General features: G+C 40.1%; 1 protein-coding gene across 3 annotated transcripts in view; it reads right to left on the bottom strand.

Annotated features, from left to right (window-relative positions):
• LOC132912654 (uncharacterized) overlaps positions 1-14,444 on the bottom strand; it is a 109,702-nt gene extending 95,258 nt beyond the window's left edge. For all 3 annotated transcript variants that reach the window (XR_009659250.1, XM_060970275.1, XM_060970277.1), the window contains exon 1: positions 14,151-14,444. The gene's annotated coding sequence lies outside the window, so the exon portion shown is untranslated. The remainder of the gene's footprint in view (positions 1-14,150) is intronic.
• Positions 14,445-17,328: the final 2,884 nt, after the last annotated feature.

Below are 17,328 nucleotides of genomic sequence, written 5' to 3'. Positions count from 1 at the left end.
CACCGTGGGACGACGATGGACGACGATGGACGACGTTGGACGACGATGGACGACGTTGGACACCGTGGGACGACGTGGGACGACGTTGGACGACGATGGACGACGATGGACGACGTTGGACACCGTTGGACGACGTTGGACGACGTTGGACGACGATGGACGACGTTGGACGACGCGGGACAACGTGGGACACCGTGGGACGACGATGGACGACGATGGACGACGTTGGACGACGTTGGACGACGCGGGACAACGTGGGACAACGTGTGACAACGTTGTACGATGTTTGTACGGATGTTGTGTGGGAGACAGATATTGCGTCGTGTAATCTTTGTTTTACGCTTGTAAAGATTTGTGTAACCGCTGCGTAGGAGATAGATGTTTCGTGTTTATACTACGAAATAACTATCTCTTTACGCAGGCCCATGGTCGAGTATAGTCAGAACTCGATATTCTGCCAATAGGTTGAATTTCGAGATGGATGTGTAATGTTAAATAACCCATGGGCGGGTCTCGTGCGTAGTCACCTCCTCGTGGTGAGACCTGGTAATTGGCATCGTTTTCCAAAAATTAATCAGTTGATTAATATTTGGAAAACAATATCAAGCTAAGAACTACGCTTGTAAATTTTGTTTATTAAATCATTAAATGGATATTGTTTTTTAAACTATCTACTTTCCAATGCATCTATGGTTATATTACATTAGTGAAATATAATTAAGATATAATTTAAAAGTGTAACTAATAATGTAGTATCGTGGACAGAAAGGCCTAAAAATCGGGTATACCATAAACATTGTCGCGAACCGATGTGCCGACCGGGACCTCGATGGACGCCGATGGTCCGTGTGGGAGAGAGGGAGAGAGAGAGAGAGCGTTGTGATCCGTTGTGACGAGAGTTGCAAATTGATTATTGAGTTGTCTAAAGTATAGTACGTTATTGCGATTAGTTCACGTTAAATGACCATCGTTTCCTGTCTAATCAATATCTGTATCAATCCATTCTTTGTAAATAAACCATCGTTTAATCATTTAATTATTAAGTAGTATATTTTCGATACTACAATAATAAGTACTTTTGGTACTTAATAAAGTGTAAATAAGAATCGAGTATTTATAGAATTAAATAACTCCATCTAAACCATCGTAGCTGTCTTGAGAAATTGTAAGAACGATTCTAATGATCAGGCTCAGGTGCTCGTTATTTCGTATATATGTATGTGTAGAACATTTATGTCGATGAAAGAAGAAAACAAACGCAAGTCCAACGCTAACATTGTCATAACACTAAAACGAGGATTCGAGGAAAACATCTAAGCGAAAGCTTTTTTTCTTGGAATCTTCCCCCAACGGATCTCGTTTCTCTTTCGCAACCCTCTTCGTTTTATTCCCTTTGAAAGCACTCGATGAAATAAAGAATTCTTTTTTACAATATTACTTCATCGTTTTAATCACGTTCGATCTTCGCGATGTTACGCTACCAGATGTAAACCTTTCACTTCGCTCGCTTGTTCTGGATAATTAATTCGCATACGAATATATTGAAATGCGCTTCAACCAAGAATCATCTTACGTTATTCGGATTTGCCGTAACGAGGGAAAATCTCATTAGGTCGGAGACGATTTAACGTCAACGCGAACACCGTAGAAGATGTTGGCATTTGAAGGCAGGTAATTGGAAGAAGATACTGTCATTAAACGAGCAACACGAGTATTGATTTACTAGAGCGAATTAACGTTCGTCCGTGAGAGTCGTGATTGCGGTTCGGCGAAATAGAATCGTTAGAAGAACGCGGTTGATCTCGCGGAATCCTCGTTAACCTACCATACACGCTTTGTTAACTTATTTCCTGAATTTTTCACGTTAAGGCGCGTTAGTTGAAAAATCGACTGAGCGAAGTGCTTTGAAAAGAATGAAAGAAACTCGCAGAATTATTTCGCGAAGCACGATGTATCACGGGGGAAACTATTCTTCGGATAATCTGTTTTAACGAGAACGAGACCAGCTTTTTTAATTAATTCGAAATATTTTCAGCTGCATTGAGAAGTAGATTTAAGGTTTGAATAAGAATTGAAGAAAAGTTGCGATACGCTATAATTTCTACGCAAGGAAACGTTTTCCAGAGTTTTGTCGAAGATTTTAAAGAACATTTACACCCAAGTGGAAATATTTCCCAAGTTTCGTATATTGCACGAAGCGATATCGTTGTAAAATCCAACTCGTTAACTGGCGTAATAATAAAACGTCGAACTGTTAATTATCGTTAAATTCGTATTGGCACTTTAATCCTCACGTAATGGCAAGTCTTCTCCAATCTCGAACATGTAAGCTAGGAATTGCGTGCAACTTGCATTTGCCGGGTTAAACTTTAAACGTAGGAACAACTGGCAGATGGCAGGAAACGATCACAGGTATGATCGTATTTTCCTCGTTGACGTTTCCTCCTCGTTGGTTCAACGCTGGTTTGGTCCGTTCCTCGTCGCGTTAGACGACTCGCGAGGAATATCTCGTGCATTTTAAGTAGCTATTTGCTGTAGACAATCTAGACGATCCAAACAATCTAGAGATCGGCCGTTGCGCAACAAGTACACGTCGAAATTCACAGGACCGCGTTTCCACAGATTATTTGCGCACCACTCTGACTTCTCATTAGCAGAGTGGCAGGCTGTCATGGAGATTACATTTCGCAGAGATCGCCGAATTATTTTCTGGATGTGAGAATGACGAATTTAAACGTTGCTTTCATGATAAAACATCAAATGGATGGAATAGATTTCTATCTGTGTCCCCTTTTTCTTCTGCTTTCGAAGAATATCTTGTAGAAAGTTTCAGGAAATGTTATTCGAAGAATAGCTAATGATATAAAATGTTTTGGTTCGTCGACAACTTTTTTCTTCTACAGGTCGAGATACTTGTTATAGGCATCGAACAAATAGTCGAGGAAAAAGTGCAGCGAGCATGGAAACGAACTTTCCCAGCAAACATCGCGACATCACGAATGACGGAAGTTGCGAGGTCGTAAAAAGTTCGTCGAACAAAATTTTAACTCGCGCCCGCGCGAAGTTACGTTTCGCGCTTCCCTTGAAATTTCGAAAGTCACTAACAGGACTAACAAAGCAACTTTAATTGAAGTTGCAGAAAGACAGAGGCGAAGAAAACTTGCGTGGCCTAACGAGAAGGCTGCACGACGCGGCACTTCTTCTTTCATCAAATTCCCCTTCTTTTTAACATTCTGCGCTTTTTATCATCTGTTCGCTACGTTGTATCGAGCGAAGAAATATCGTTACGTACGGCTCGGAAATATTTCTGACCCAGAGACTCCTCATATCATATCATATCGCGGTATTCAAACATTTAGTTGCAAAGCGTTGCTTTAAGACTAGCAAAACCGTAATTCTGTTGCTGGCCGTTGTCCCAATACCAGAGACCGACATCAAAATCATCGCACGACCGATGAAAAGTTTCCTTTGTTCGTAAATCATCGTGTCACTCATACTCGTCAAGCATACAGAGCGTATAATTTGTATATCACGTGTCAAGTATCGAATTTGTAAAGAATACATTTGAAAATCCAAGCTTTGTCTTCGTTATCCTGAACCGCTGTGTCCGGATCTCGGATTTTCCTAGAAAATATCGTCGATTCCCTGCAATTCCATCGACGAATCTTCGCATCTTCCCACTCTAACTTCGAACTGAGAAGCCGCGGTATAACAGTACAATAAACAGTTGCATTTCACCGTAATTTCTATGTATACATAAATTATTTATACAAACAGAATAACAAAAGGAAAACTTGCAAAAATTCTATATTAATTTGAATCTTTTCTGACCAATGCAGGAGGATCAGTAAATTTTTATAAGATTCTTGGATGATGAAGAATCGCTGATGTAAGGTGTCCCGAGCTGTATCAGTCAGCAACGATATCATCTTTTCACCTGGCCTTCACCTTATACGCTATAATTCGCTTGCTTCGGTCGAAGTTCTCGTAAAATGTTTCGCGTAACTACACGAGGCAGCTGAATGATCACGGTCATGTAATCGTAATAAAATTCAATAATGGAGTCCTGGGACGTGGATGTTCATTTAACGAGGCTGGAGTACGTGGCGTAATAACTTTCGGTAAGAGTAATCTTGTAAATTTTAAACCGTCTACTTTGTCGCAGTGTGTATTGCTGTGTAGATAGACTGTACGTTCGTGGGCGTCGAACGTAATTACGCGACCAAGTATCGAAAGAGCGAAAAAACTACCCATTATAGCAAATTCCAGCCCGTGGAAAATCACCTTTAGGAAAAGCGAGTTAGATTTAACGTAGTAAAAATTTCGCAAAAATTCGTTTGAAAGATAAATGTCATAAACTTGAAGGGACTTGGCTCTACCATTATGGAGTAGAAAACATGACGAAACAGAGAATTTTCTTGAGAAGCAGATAAAGTTGCAGGAGAAATAATATTTTATATTGGAAAAAGAAATACAGGATAATCTGACAGATCTCGGTGAAAAATTGCGTAGTGGAGAGATAAAATGTGGAGTGTCTGATTTTGACATTATTTGAAATATATTCCATGCTTTTAACGCCAAAATTATCAAAACTGACGGATTCCAGATGTTTTTATCTCGTTGCTATCAAAAATATCCAACTACTTCTGATAAAATCGATATTGATTTTTCTCAAAATGGAATTAATGTCGTTCAACTACAACTATAACAATCATTTAAACTAGGATTATCCGTGTGTATGTAGTATATCGATGATTCTAATATTTGAAGATAGCATACTATTTTTGTGTCTTTCGCAACGATAGTGTTTTACTATTATCGAAGCGAGTTACCGGTAGTTGGCTCAAAGTTTGATCGGGTAAAGGCAGCTTGAAGGTCTTGACACACGCGAAACATCGGCGAACGACGCTTACAACCTGACATTTACAGTCCAAGCTCGAAACGAGCATCGTCGCTTTGCCGAAATTGTGAATTTGTTCAGTCGTCGGGGACAGGGGGCTAAATCCCTGAGAAGTAACGGCCACGAAATTACACTTGGCAAACTAATTATGCTAGCCGGGCAACGTCCCGTCGTATGTCAACACCAATTATCATGGTGAACTGGAGCGTTGGACCGAGAGTTTCCGAAATCTCCGCAGGAAAACCAACTCACGAAATCGTATCTCCATGGCGAACTTTCCTGGGAATGTTTCATTTTGGTTTTTGTTTTGCGGACTATTAAAAAATTCGAATTTACATACTTTTAATCAACGGGTAACTTTTCTTTGTTTATTCGTTCGTACGTTTACTGCTACCAGCTTTCTCCCTTTTTCAAGTTATCGATTTAACCGCTAGAAACATTTTGCTGTAATTTTGTTCGCCTATTAAATAACAAACATATAAGCGAATCATGCGAATATCTTGATATTTAGAAACTTGCGAGGATTTTGTACAAATCGAATAATTCGTTATTTTTACGTAGACTCGCAAGAGTTAACGAACTAAGTTTTAAAATTTCCCAACAAGAAGAGAGAAATGAAACATGGCGAGTAATTTATATTAAAATTACAAGTCCTAGCAAAGTTCAATTTTAAAAACGGACGGTATAAGAACTACGGTCTGTAAGAAATTTGTCGGCTGCTCAGGACCATACTTTTACCACCGCCAATGACAAGAGTTGCTCGGAAATAAAACTTTTTTGAATCTTCCATCAAGATTCTTTCTTCGTCGAAAAATAACTCTTTTCGACCTAGTTTCAACGTTTACCCCGTCCAAGAGTGGAATTTGTTAGGATAAGCAGGTATGCCATGCCTACGTGAGGAAAAGAGGGTGGGTGGTTTTAATTCGACAGACGCAAAAGATACGACAGGATGAAAAAAGCAGAAACACGATGCCGGTAAACCGAAATTATCTTTCTACCGTGTACATTTTCCCTGCTACGGTTTGTTCTGTGAATTTCGTACGACGCGTCAACCAACTTGCCAACTGTCCACTCTTTTCTCTTCCTCTCGCTCCTCCGAGGCGAAAGCATCGCGATTTCTTGTTTAATTTATTAACGTTTTGTTGTCGCGAAACAGCTGTACGCGATAGCGCAACGACGCGTGTTTTTATTTTGACAAACTTCACTAGCGCGGGTATTAAAAAGAGAAAATACTGACGAGATACATACGGTTGGACTAAGAGTTGCAATAAACGAAACGGTCGTTTAATTAACGTTTCTTATACTTTGTCGGTATATGCGAATCATTTGAAATGGAATGAAAAGGTATCCTGCGATGTATGCGTGTTTTTCAATCTACTCTGCTCTAATCACTAGGTTTTTGCATAACGAACGTTGCTTTTTCATTGATCCTTCGAAAATACGCTAAAATATCAAGCAGAAATACATAAAGAAAGAATGAGAAAAGCAAAGAACGCTTACTCGTAAAGAATAGGATTACTAAGGTATTTCTTAACATATGGATTCGTAGGTCGATTCGAATCAATCACCCTGTCCGCAAAATTTCTATCCAATGATGGTACACACGAATGAATCGGCCAAATTTTCCCTCCTATATGATCGTTAATCAAATTTCAATGGAACCGCGTCGTACATTCATAAATCGTCGCCTGTTGGCACAACCACAGCGGTTGTGATTTTTCCAAACAGGGGTAACATCGAACGTAATGTGCTCGACAGCGCATAAATTATATCGTCTTTGATAAAGAAAAAAAAGTATACAGTTAACTTTATCGTAGTGTAAGAGATATCGAAGGATTGAGACTCGCGTTAAAAGTAATTGTAAGATATAAAGCACAACGGAACGCGAGATAATTCGTTTCATCGAGAAAAGAATAGAAATTTTGTTTAGCTTGCCTTCAACTTTATCCGTACGAAATGCATGGGAACCAAACAGCATGAAATTGCTGCTGGTCCTTATTACAAAAATCCAACTCGAAGCCCATCAAGCTCGTGCTTTGCCGTTCAATCTGTTCTGCAACTCACGGTGAACGGCGCGAGGCAATAAATCTTCACGTAGCTAGGAAAAGCGCAGGGAAAAAAATAAGAGTAGACGTGAAAGAGGAAGTTGCTTGGTCGATCGTAGGATAAAAAGCATAGGAAAGCCAGTGAACGTGGAACCTGTCGAGAATACTTGGCTCGTGGAAGGGATAACCACGACATGGGATGCTAAGGACATTGTTAACACGGTGTATACCGAACGTCAAAGGCGTCGATTGACTGTCGGCCATGGGAAAAGAGACGATGGAATTCGGAAAAGCGTGACGAACATCGCGCAGCGAGATATTGTAAGGATGCTTGGGAATATTTTAAAAAGAGGTGAAATTTTTTATTTAAATGGAAAGAGAAAATATTCGATCGCGATGTCGCTGCATCTTCAATAAAAAGAAAGATATTTACGAGTGTAATAAACCCGCGATTTAATGGAATATCGACCTGTGGACAAGTATACTTTGCTGTAACTTTGTTGTATGGTTATACGTAGGAAAATGGCTCGACGCGATGGATATCAAGCTATTCTACTTTTCTAATTATAGTTCACCATCGATGACTTCTCTTTTACTTTCTGCAGTAACGTATTGAAGTTTCTCTTCCATCTTGTATTCTCTTTTTCCGCCATTGTAATTAAATGAATCATCTATAGTCCTGAGGGACATCTTCGATTTGATATCTACGGACTTGGGATTTCTAGAATCCCAGATTCTCTGGAATAGCTTCATATCTTAGCGACATACGAAGCCCTTAAGACGCCTTGGGAACTCTTATACCTTTAGAACCTTCGAAGTCTTCCTGGTTCCTTTGTATTTCTAGAATGTCGAGGACTCGCTCGAAATTCCAGAACGTTTATTTTACATTACTGGTATCAATTCCCACGTTCCTTTGAATTCCAAACACGTCGGAAACACAACGTCTATTCGCAAATTCAAGCAGAGTAAATTTTTTTGAAAAATCTTCATCGTGAACTACGATCTTGCATCATAGAATCCCAACGAATTAAATTGTTAGATATTAATATTGTATCATCTTAAATAATCGAGACAACTTAGAACTTTAGCATAGAACTACGACGTGATGCTTAAGAGTTTGTTCCTTAGAGAAAGTTTAATCTTTAGTTTAATTTAATTATTAATAATGTCGATGATATATATTTAAGAAATGGATGTGTGAGAAGTAGAAAACGGTAGCTTCAGCTTGGAGAAGTCGGAACATGAAGCGGAAATGTAAAACATTCGACGTGCAATTAATACAAATGAACAAATAAGCTATGAAATGATATATCGTCTTGATCTTAATATGTACATATCTATGTAGTCATTCTGTTTAATATGATAACACGATTAGGATGAACTACCTTCTCTCTATCCACTTAAAATCCAACACGTACCTGTATAACTATAATTTTCAGTCACTGTTCAGTTTGACCTTCTCCAAACTTTGCAATATCGAAACCTGAGCGAAATCCCATCGAATAGATCCTACGGGATATATTATTCCATCAAACGAGTTTCTAACGAGAGATAGCGATCGTGTCTGCTCTTTTTCCTCAATTTTCTTGTGCGGACCGACTAACAGCCGAAGGAAATTCATCGTGATTGTCAGGTTGCGTAGATCGTAATACACTCTTTGTCCTGTCCATTGCTCCTTTGTCCGCCTCCAGTTTTACTTCCATTGTTCCCGGTTTCGAAAAGGAAACGTGACATTAATTGTATCCGATACAACGCGGAGATTTTATGGCGAAGGTTGGATAAACGTCTTTTGACAGCAGCGACAGCCAAAGAAGGAGAAAATAGGAAATAAAACGTGGAAATTGCAGAACGTCGAGATTGCTGGACAAAAGAACAACGTATCCAAAAGTACGCCATTTACTTTTAACGAAACTTCGATACTTGGCGAAGATTCTACGCATTTTTTAATAAAATTTGTTAATTCCAACGTTAACAAATTTCTCGGGTTAATTTAAGCTAAATTTCTAGGAAAATTCAAAGTAAAGTTCAGGGCGACGTCTTTGGCCGCAGCGAATTGACATGGAGAATTTATTCCCCGAGTGAGTTATGGTATTCGACCCTGGAATCTACGAATTTACGAGGATCGACTGCTGTAGGACGATCGGAAGGAATAAACATGGCGACAGGAAAGAGAATTCGAATCGGTTTGGATGGTTTCGTCGGTCGTCTCGCGACAGTCGCTTCGTTATACAAAGAAATTTCGATGCCCGTGTCCTCGAGACGATGGCAAATATTCTTCTCACGTTCGCCGCCATTGCCAACCTTGCGCTTACGTCTATTTTCTCGAGGCTTAACACCATGAACCTCTGTCCCTGTGTTTAACTTTGTCGCTGCTAGGGGAATAACCACGAACTCGATTACGCGATTCGCCTAGAAAAACGCGCTGTGAGCGATGTTTAGACGAGTTGACGCCCTGGCAAAATATCTTTTCCCGCAGAATGGTACGTCCGAGAGAAACGTTGCTCTCGGCTCCGAGTTCTGGACTTTCTATGAATTCGATACGAAAGAGAAATATCGAACTTGGAAGAACTTTACGCATGAGAAATTCCTTTTTAAGAAAACATTTTACTCGGGCAAATTTCTAGAACTCGTCGAGGGTTTTGTTTTTATTGCGTGAAACATTCGGCTCGAAATAATTGATGAATTCCGGGCCGCGGAATTGAGTTCAACATTTCTGAAACTTTAACTACGCTTTGCAAGCTTGAACGAAGAACTCCTTCGTATCTGTTGTGTGCTTTGTGCGTGTACATGTATGGAAAATTCACCAAGATTGTCGTTGACGAATCTGGAGGAAGGATAGCGAGAACAAAAGTTGCGAAGGAACAAATATTTTCAACGATCAACAGAGGATATAAAGTGTGTATAACAAATTGTACAGAGAATAGAATTAATGGGAATAAAAAAGAGCGCATTAAATTCGAAATAATTGCAACGTAGAAGAAGTGCAGCTATTCTGTACGAGGTTACTTGTTGAATGCCGGAAAACCAGGGATTCGATAGGTGGGCGATGCGTGTGAAGTTGGTTGCTTGGTAGAACATGTCGGTGAAATTCACCGGGTCTATTACCATATGAATAGACCTGACTCTGCGTGACGGCGTAGGAAAACGCGAGATGAGACGCGTGATAACGATTTCCATAAATATTGGCCATGTAATTCGACCATGTCGAGCAAACGAGCGTTTCAAGAACTATCGTTAACGGTGCGCACGAGCGATTCTAGCCGATTCGTACGAAAATCAACTCTACACTTTGTAATTGAATAAAATTTTCCTCTTCTCGTGGTTCTTTTAAGTCGCAAAATTCTAAATAGACAGAACTAGAACAGAAGACTCGTTCAAATTAAAAGGACGGAACGTACGTCAATATTGTCTTTTAATTCACACAGTAATATCGGTTTTTTCTAGAATATATGTTAATGTACGAGTGGAGTTTCTGGTTCCTGTTATACGAGAGACGGTCGTTTCTTCGTGCACCGGTTGATCAAACTATTAAACAGACTCGTTAGGAAAATTGAGCTGGCGGTGTCGGTATAATCACAGTAATATTTCCTTTCTCATCCGGCTAAATTCCATGAAATTAATGACGCTGGATCTATTAAGAGAAATCAACGGCGACGTTCATTGGCTCTCTCGTGAATCATCTTCCACGATTTCGCCGACCTACGAATCTATTTATAGTGGATAGAGTGGGCGACGTTCGAGTTCGGTATCATCGGAAATGGCTTTTGTACTTGCACAGTCGTGAAATCGAGTCTTTATCGATAGATCGATGAGACCCAAGTACGTTCGACTTCGGTTACGCGTGCTCTACGAGTCGCAACTTCGCATCCTTTCAATGTAAAATCGATGTGAAATCGACGTGAAAATGCTAAAGTGACTCTTTGTAGTCTCGCGACGATTTATTTCAGGAATATAAAGTCGGAAAATTTTATCGGTCTCGCTTACTTTTCTAATGAATCTTTTATTCTCTTTGACACGTAACTGTCTCTTATACGTATGTAGCTATATTATACGTAGATGTAGCTGAGAGAGATTGGCATCATGCATTTTTCATATCGACGCGTATTGTACGACGACATTATGCTATGTATTCGATACCAGAATGTCAAAAAAAAAAAAAAAAAAAAAAAAAGGAAAAGAAATATTCATTTTACAAAATTGTTTCTTTTATGAAACTTCTCGAATAATCTGATAGATATTGTTAGCAAAATTTTGCAAGTTAAGCAACTTACGAATTACGAGCTATCAATTACGAGCAACACCAGTAAGTTCGGTGATCAAACGAGCAATAAATTAATATCGTGCAATTGTAGAAACTGATTGTGCAACAGGAGTCCTACAACAACGCTTCACTCGTCAATTTGCTAGTATTAATTGGTAAATTATCGTGCACACGGATATTGAATATCACCTTCGTATGTCTGACCAAAGCTGGGACCTACTACTGCACACACCATCTGCGCTATTCTATAAATTCTACGTTCCATTTTCCCCAATTTCCTATCTTATTATGACTACAAACTACTACGATGGCATATTAAAAAAAAAGAGAAAAAGAAGATGACACTTCACATTCATTTCGCCGCATATTCAAACGTCCAACTTCTTTCAATGCTCTAGCAATTTCCATCCTTAACAAACTCGATCAATTATTACTCAAACAAATTTACGCACGATAGAAAGAGAAAGCTATCCTTTGATTTTGATTCTAATACATTTCCAACCAAGCATCGATACGTAATCGCAATGTTCGTCTAATTCGAACAGACGCAGAACCTCTATGAGATTCTCGAGGACGTACTCGACTCTGACTACGTTTGATCCTATTAGGAATCGCTCGATTCCCGCGTAAAGGGCATTTATGCACCTATGGAATAATTTAAGACACGCATCAACAGACATTTTGCTTTGATACGCGAAGCGATAATTGGGCTGAATCTCATTCACGCATTATTCCCTGCTTTGAAAACCGATACGCGTTGTTCTCCGCGTTTGTACCAGCCCGTTGCTTAAATCATGGACGCCTGGATTATTAAACTCGCCTCGTTCGTTCTGTGTTTGGTATCGATCTCTTTCCTATGGTGGTTGGTAAGTTCTATTTGAAGGGGATGTTTGGCGCGTTGGAAGGAAAATTAGGTCGAAGAGTCGGGGTTGATTATCGGAATGGATGGATTCGTTGTTTTAGGGGTTGTCTGTTTGTTAGTACGAGGGACGAGAAACTGTCGGTGTGCACGGGGGTAGAGAGTTAAGGTCAGGTGCTATTATATGGAGGAGAGCGAAGAGTGGACTTTATAAAAGTTCGATCCCAGGGAATTATCAAGTTTAATAAAGGAGGCGGGCAGAACAAGGGGATAAAATTGTTGGAAGAAAAATAAACGATTCGGAGAATTTTACGAGGCAACTACCTGCCTATTTTTAGATAAAATCTTGTCTAATATTTCAAAATTTTGAAATGAAATTTTACTAAAAGATGGCTGATTATAATCGGAAGAACGATAAAGCGTGAAACGAGCAAAAAGGTAATTTCTGTAAAACATATTATTTTTTATAATAAATAAATTATATAAATAAATTTCTATTCCTTGTGTAGGAATAATCTCTGTCTATTCGACTATTCGAATCTACAAAGTGTCCCATGTTAGCCATCCGTAACAAGAAGCGGATAGTCCAAGTAATCGTGACGATAAAATGGCACCATAGTCGCTGGCCAACGACTTACTTTGCGCTCTCACCTCGCAAAACTCGGCGTCTCGATCGATATCACTCGCTATTTCGATAAGAATTATCATCAATGGGAGACTGCTCAACGATATCGCATCGACTGCTATCGTATAAGAGATTTCGCCGAGCTCAACTTACTCTTACGAGCGAATCTCGGATAACAATATGTTACTTGGATCATATAATCGAACTTTTCTCGTAAAAAGTATTACGTGAAAAAAACACAACATTTTGAAGAATACAGAAAAGTCTTTCTATTTCAATTCTGAGATTGAATTTTTAGGTAATCCGTGTTGAATGTAAAAGCGCGAATCTCGTTATTGTTCCAAATATACACTGTCGGTTAAAAGTTTCGGATCATTCAGCATTCCATGGAATCCAGGGATTTAAAATTTAAAAGGATTCAACTTATGGAATTCTGTTGTTTCAGAAAAATCTTTAGTGAAACATTTATCGAAATGGGGTAAATTACTATCGATATTCCATTGTGATATTAATTTCGAATTAATAAAATAGTTAAAATAATAAATAATTTAATGTTTCTTGTAGATAGTATACACGCGTATAATTAGATCATTCGATCGTACCAATATCGGTATTTATAAGTAACGTGTATGAATGGTCGCATCGTTCAGACGTCTGTGTCTCTATTATTCGTATCTGAAAATAGCACGCGAAGTCAGTTGATCTAGCTTTAATTCTATCTGGAATTTTCATTTCCGCATCAGAACGAGTGAATGAAATAATTTCTTATGGTAATCGTAACAAACTGGATTCGCATTCGTGATTTTGTCATTAACAAAGTTAACATTAATTCAACTCTGCGTCGCGCAGTTACGCGTTCCGTCGAACTTAAGCCGCGTCACGACTCCGGTCATTCGGTGCACGAGTACTCGCGCCGATTTTAAAGAGCGACTGCAGAGCGACAGCTAGTCCTAGGTCAATGTATCGTATCGAGTCGATTCTTCGCCATTAAACGAGACGTATATTCCATTCACGAGAACTTTTGAAAGCTTGAATGTACGTATCGTGTGTCTCGTCGAAAGATCAAGTTTTATATCGAATATCTAATACCGAGATTAAATATTAAAAATCACGCTTGACGTATCGTGATATCGAAAGTTACACAAAATTACGTCGAAGGTATCAGAAGCCGTAAGAAAAAAGAAAAAAAAAAAAAGAAATCACAGATGCAAGCCAAAACACAAAAGATTAAACCTCCAAAGTCTTGGTTAATGGGAATTGATGTTGAAAACGCAAAAAGTCCTTCATTGCGACAACCTGCAACCGTGACATCGATTTCTCTGCTGAAAACCTCGACGAACCCTCCCCCATAAGTAGCCATCTCCAACCCCGTTACAAAATATTTCTCCAAGAGTGTGCATAAATATTTCATTGATCCTGTTGCGAGAAAATCATTTGAAAACTGTAAACCATCCGCGTACCTGTTACGCCGTCGGACCAAGATTTCCCGCGTGAGTGGATGCAGCAGCAGGAAGCGCGGTGGTTGGCTCGACGCCTGGTCGACACTTGCGGAGAACCGGGCAGCCCTCTGTAACGTAAACACCAACGTTGAACGCGAGATACGATCGAGTGAACGATCATAGAACGACTGGTGAAACCGGTTGATGTAACGCGGCGACGTGAAACTGTACGACGGACGCGACCGTTGGCGTCGCGACGCCGCTCTGACGAACGCCGGCGTCTCGTCGCCTCGACCCGGCCGTACCAGGCCTTGCACCCTCTCCGACGTCCCCTCCACACGCCGCAACTCCTCCCTCTGTGGCGGGTGACGCAGGCGTACGGCAGCCGCAGGTAGGCGCCGCGACGCCTGAAACGCCGTGGCCACCTACACAAGCCGGGAACACGAATGACGTAGGCCTCGTCGTGTGGGTGCATCCGGCGTCATTGATGCTTCTTCTATCGCGTAAATTCCACGCCGCGAAATCTACGTCGCGTCTTCCAATCGAACGGTAGATCGAGGCTACGCGGCAGGACGTGTTCAAATTTGTTTGTGTTCAGAATTGGTGAACACCGAGGATTATATGACGTAGGAGGATGTTTGATGGTCGCGTGATTTCGCAGGTTGAACGGGGTGATTTTAGTCGAACATCTTTCGACGAATAGTACACGCGGGTTTAGTATCGTTTTCGGGTATTTAAGATCGACGACCAACGCTGTTGTTTCGTAGTTGGCGATGTAACGCACCGCGCTGTTGATACGAGTGAGTGATAAGTTGTAGAGCATCTTATGAGCATCTTATGATATGTAAAATCAAAAGATAGAAAAAATGTATGTACAGAGGATAGATTCAGGTGCTAGAACACTGACCCTGTGCATTATTCGTATCTTCGTATCCTGATATTTAAAGATAGAATCCTATTGTAGCCATATACCGCGGTAATTTCTGACGATCCTTGAATCAGGTCTGATCTGGAACGCGTTGCGTCGAATTAGAAGCGAAGTAGTACCGATTTTGATATCAATTATGTGCGATCTAGCGCACACTTGGTGGGTGGCGATTAAGTCGCAGTTAGATCGCGTTATGTTTGGATTAGGAATCGATTAGCTCGGGTTTCCATGTCGCTTAGGTTCTAACAGATCTCCGGTCGGGTGTCTAAATGAAATTAGTTTTGGTTTACATGCCATTTAGCCCCAATATCCCTAGAGTCTCTGACGCAACAGGGCTCAGACGTAGGAAATTCTCAGACTAAGAGAAACATAGAAAGTTTAAAAAATTCCATAAGGAGAGTCTTAATCGAATCCGATTACTTTCCTCGGGGCTTCTTCCCCAAAGTTATAACGCGTATCAGAGGATTCATAAAACACGACTAAAGCTATCGAGGGGAAGTTAAAAAGCGTCTCAGCCAAAAGTATCAATTACCTCGGGGCGTCCCTGTGTCCCACGAAGGTCTCGCGTCTTCACAAATTTACGAGCGAATTTATTCGCCTGGTCGCGCTAAGGTTGTTGTAGATCCCTATAGCCCTGTGTGCATCTTGAGTACGCCGTAAATCTAGTCGGTCGTAATAAAGCGTGAGTTAAAACTGGTCAAGGCCTATGAGGTCCTTGCATCAAGAACACCTAGGACCAAACTTTCTTCTATGAAACTTCATCGACGTTTAAGAAAGATTTATTCTGTCTATATAGATGGCCATTTCGATAAAATTATTCTTGTCGTTTTACGAAAATTTTAAATTCCCAGTGAAATTCCCAGCAAATATTTTTCCACGTAAATTGCGAAGAAAATTGCGGGAAATTTATTCGAGCTCTGTACTTGTATGCATTTCTCGAGCCTGTACACGCTCGTGACGCAGAAGGTAACGAAGCGTGCTGCTGTTAAAATCGCTGTTCGCATTACATTCCTGAGAAATACGCGACTGATTGTTTGTCGATTAGGCGAATCGATAGGCAAGTATTTAAAGCGTTTGACGGAACAGCGTGATTAATGGTAGCGGGAAGCTTATTATAAAGTACATGTTCGTTGCGATTTCTTGATAAAGCAACTGTTAATAGGCGAGCCCTCGTTCGTATGCAGCGCATAAAGGAAACATATTATTTCCAATTTCTTTTCAAGGTGAAAACCGGCTACCTTCCTTTTCTTTTCAGTAGGAAGTTACTTATTCCCTTAGCAAGCAACAGATGCAGATGCATTCTTCGCGAGTATGTATTTGCAATTGCTTATTTAAATTTCCCCCCAGAGCTTGTTACTCCTGGCGAAAGAAAAATCAAACTTCGTGCAGTTCCTTTATCTCCGTTGTAGTTTAACAAACGACACGAATTACGCACATTATCTTGGATATTCGAGTGAAAATATTTTCTCGAATACGATTCTTGAATACGAAAGTAACACGCGTTCTGCAAGGCTAATTCGTCGATATTATGTCTTTAAACGATAGAATTACGATACGATCTACGAAAAAAGAGGTTTAATCAACAGAAATTCGTATACGTATCAGGAAATATACCAGTCAAGAATATTCGAATTTTATCGCAGACAAAAAGGACTAAAAGTAGATTTGCAAAAGTGTCTGCGAAAGAAACAGTGGCACGTTTGATCCTTGCTAAAGAAACAGACGCGTACCATATTTTACACCAATTACGTGTATAATTGGTCGTGGCAATCGTAGCTCGTTGAAGATTTCTGCTAATTGAGTTGCTCTTGATGGAAAATCCCGTTCATCCATATGGGTAAGACCTTTAGCGAAAAGTTCACCATAACATTAGCTTCGCTTCTGCTGAACCCTGACCGACGATGATTTACTCGCAACTCATTTTCCACCCACGGGTCGTTCCTTTGCATCTTCCTGATGCCCACGCAACTAGGGATATGGAGAATATAATAGTAACGATATTATTAACCGTCTCTGTGAAGCATCTCGGATAAATTTGTGACACGCGCATCCGTAATCCTTTCCACCGTTGGTTACTCTAACAGGAAACTTCTACGATCTTCCCCAATTTTCTTCCACTCTCGAGAATGACCCTTAGAAATTTGTTCGATAAGGAAGCTTCTTTTTCGAAAATGAAAAAGACCAAATAAACAGACATTTCTGATAGAAGAGTATCTCGTTGAAAAGGAAGACGAGGTAAACAACTTTGTTCAGCTACTCAGCTTCGATTAA

This window comes from Bombus pascuorum, chromosome 12 (assembly GCF_905332965.1).
Source record: "Bombus pascuorum chromosome 12, iyBomPasc1.1, whole genome shotgun sequence".
Classification (NCBI taxonomy): domain Eukaryota; kingdom Metazoa; phylum Arthropoda; class Insecta; order Hymenoptera; family Apidae; genus Bombus; species Bombus pascuorum.
This window is presented reverse-complemented; position numbering and strand designations above follow the sequence as displayed.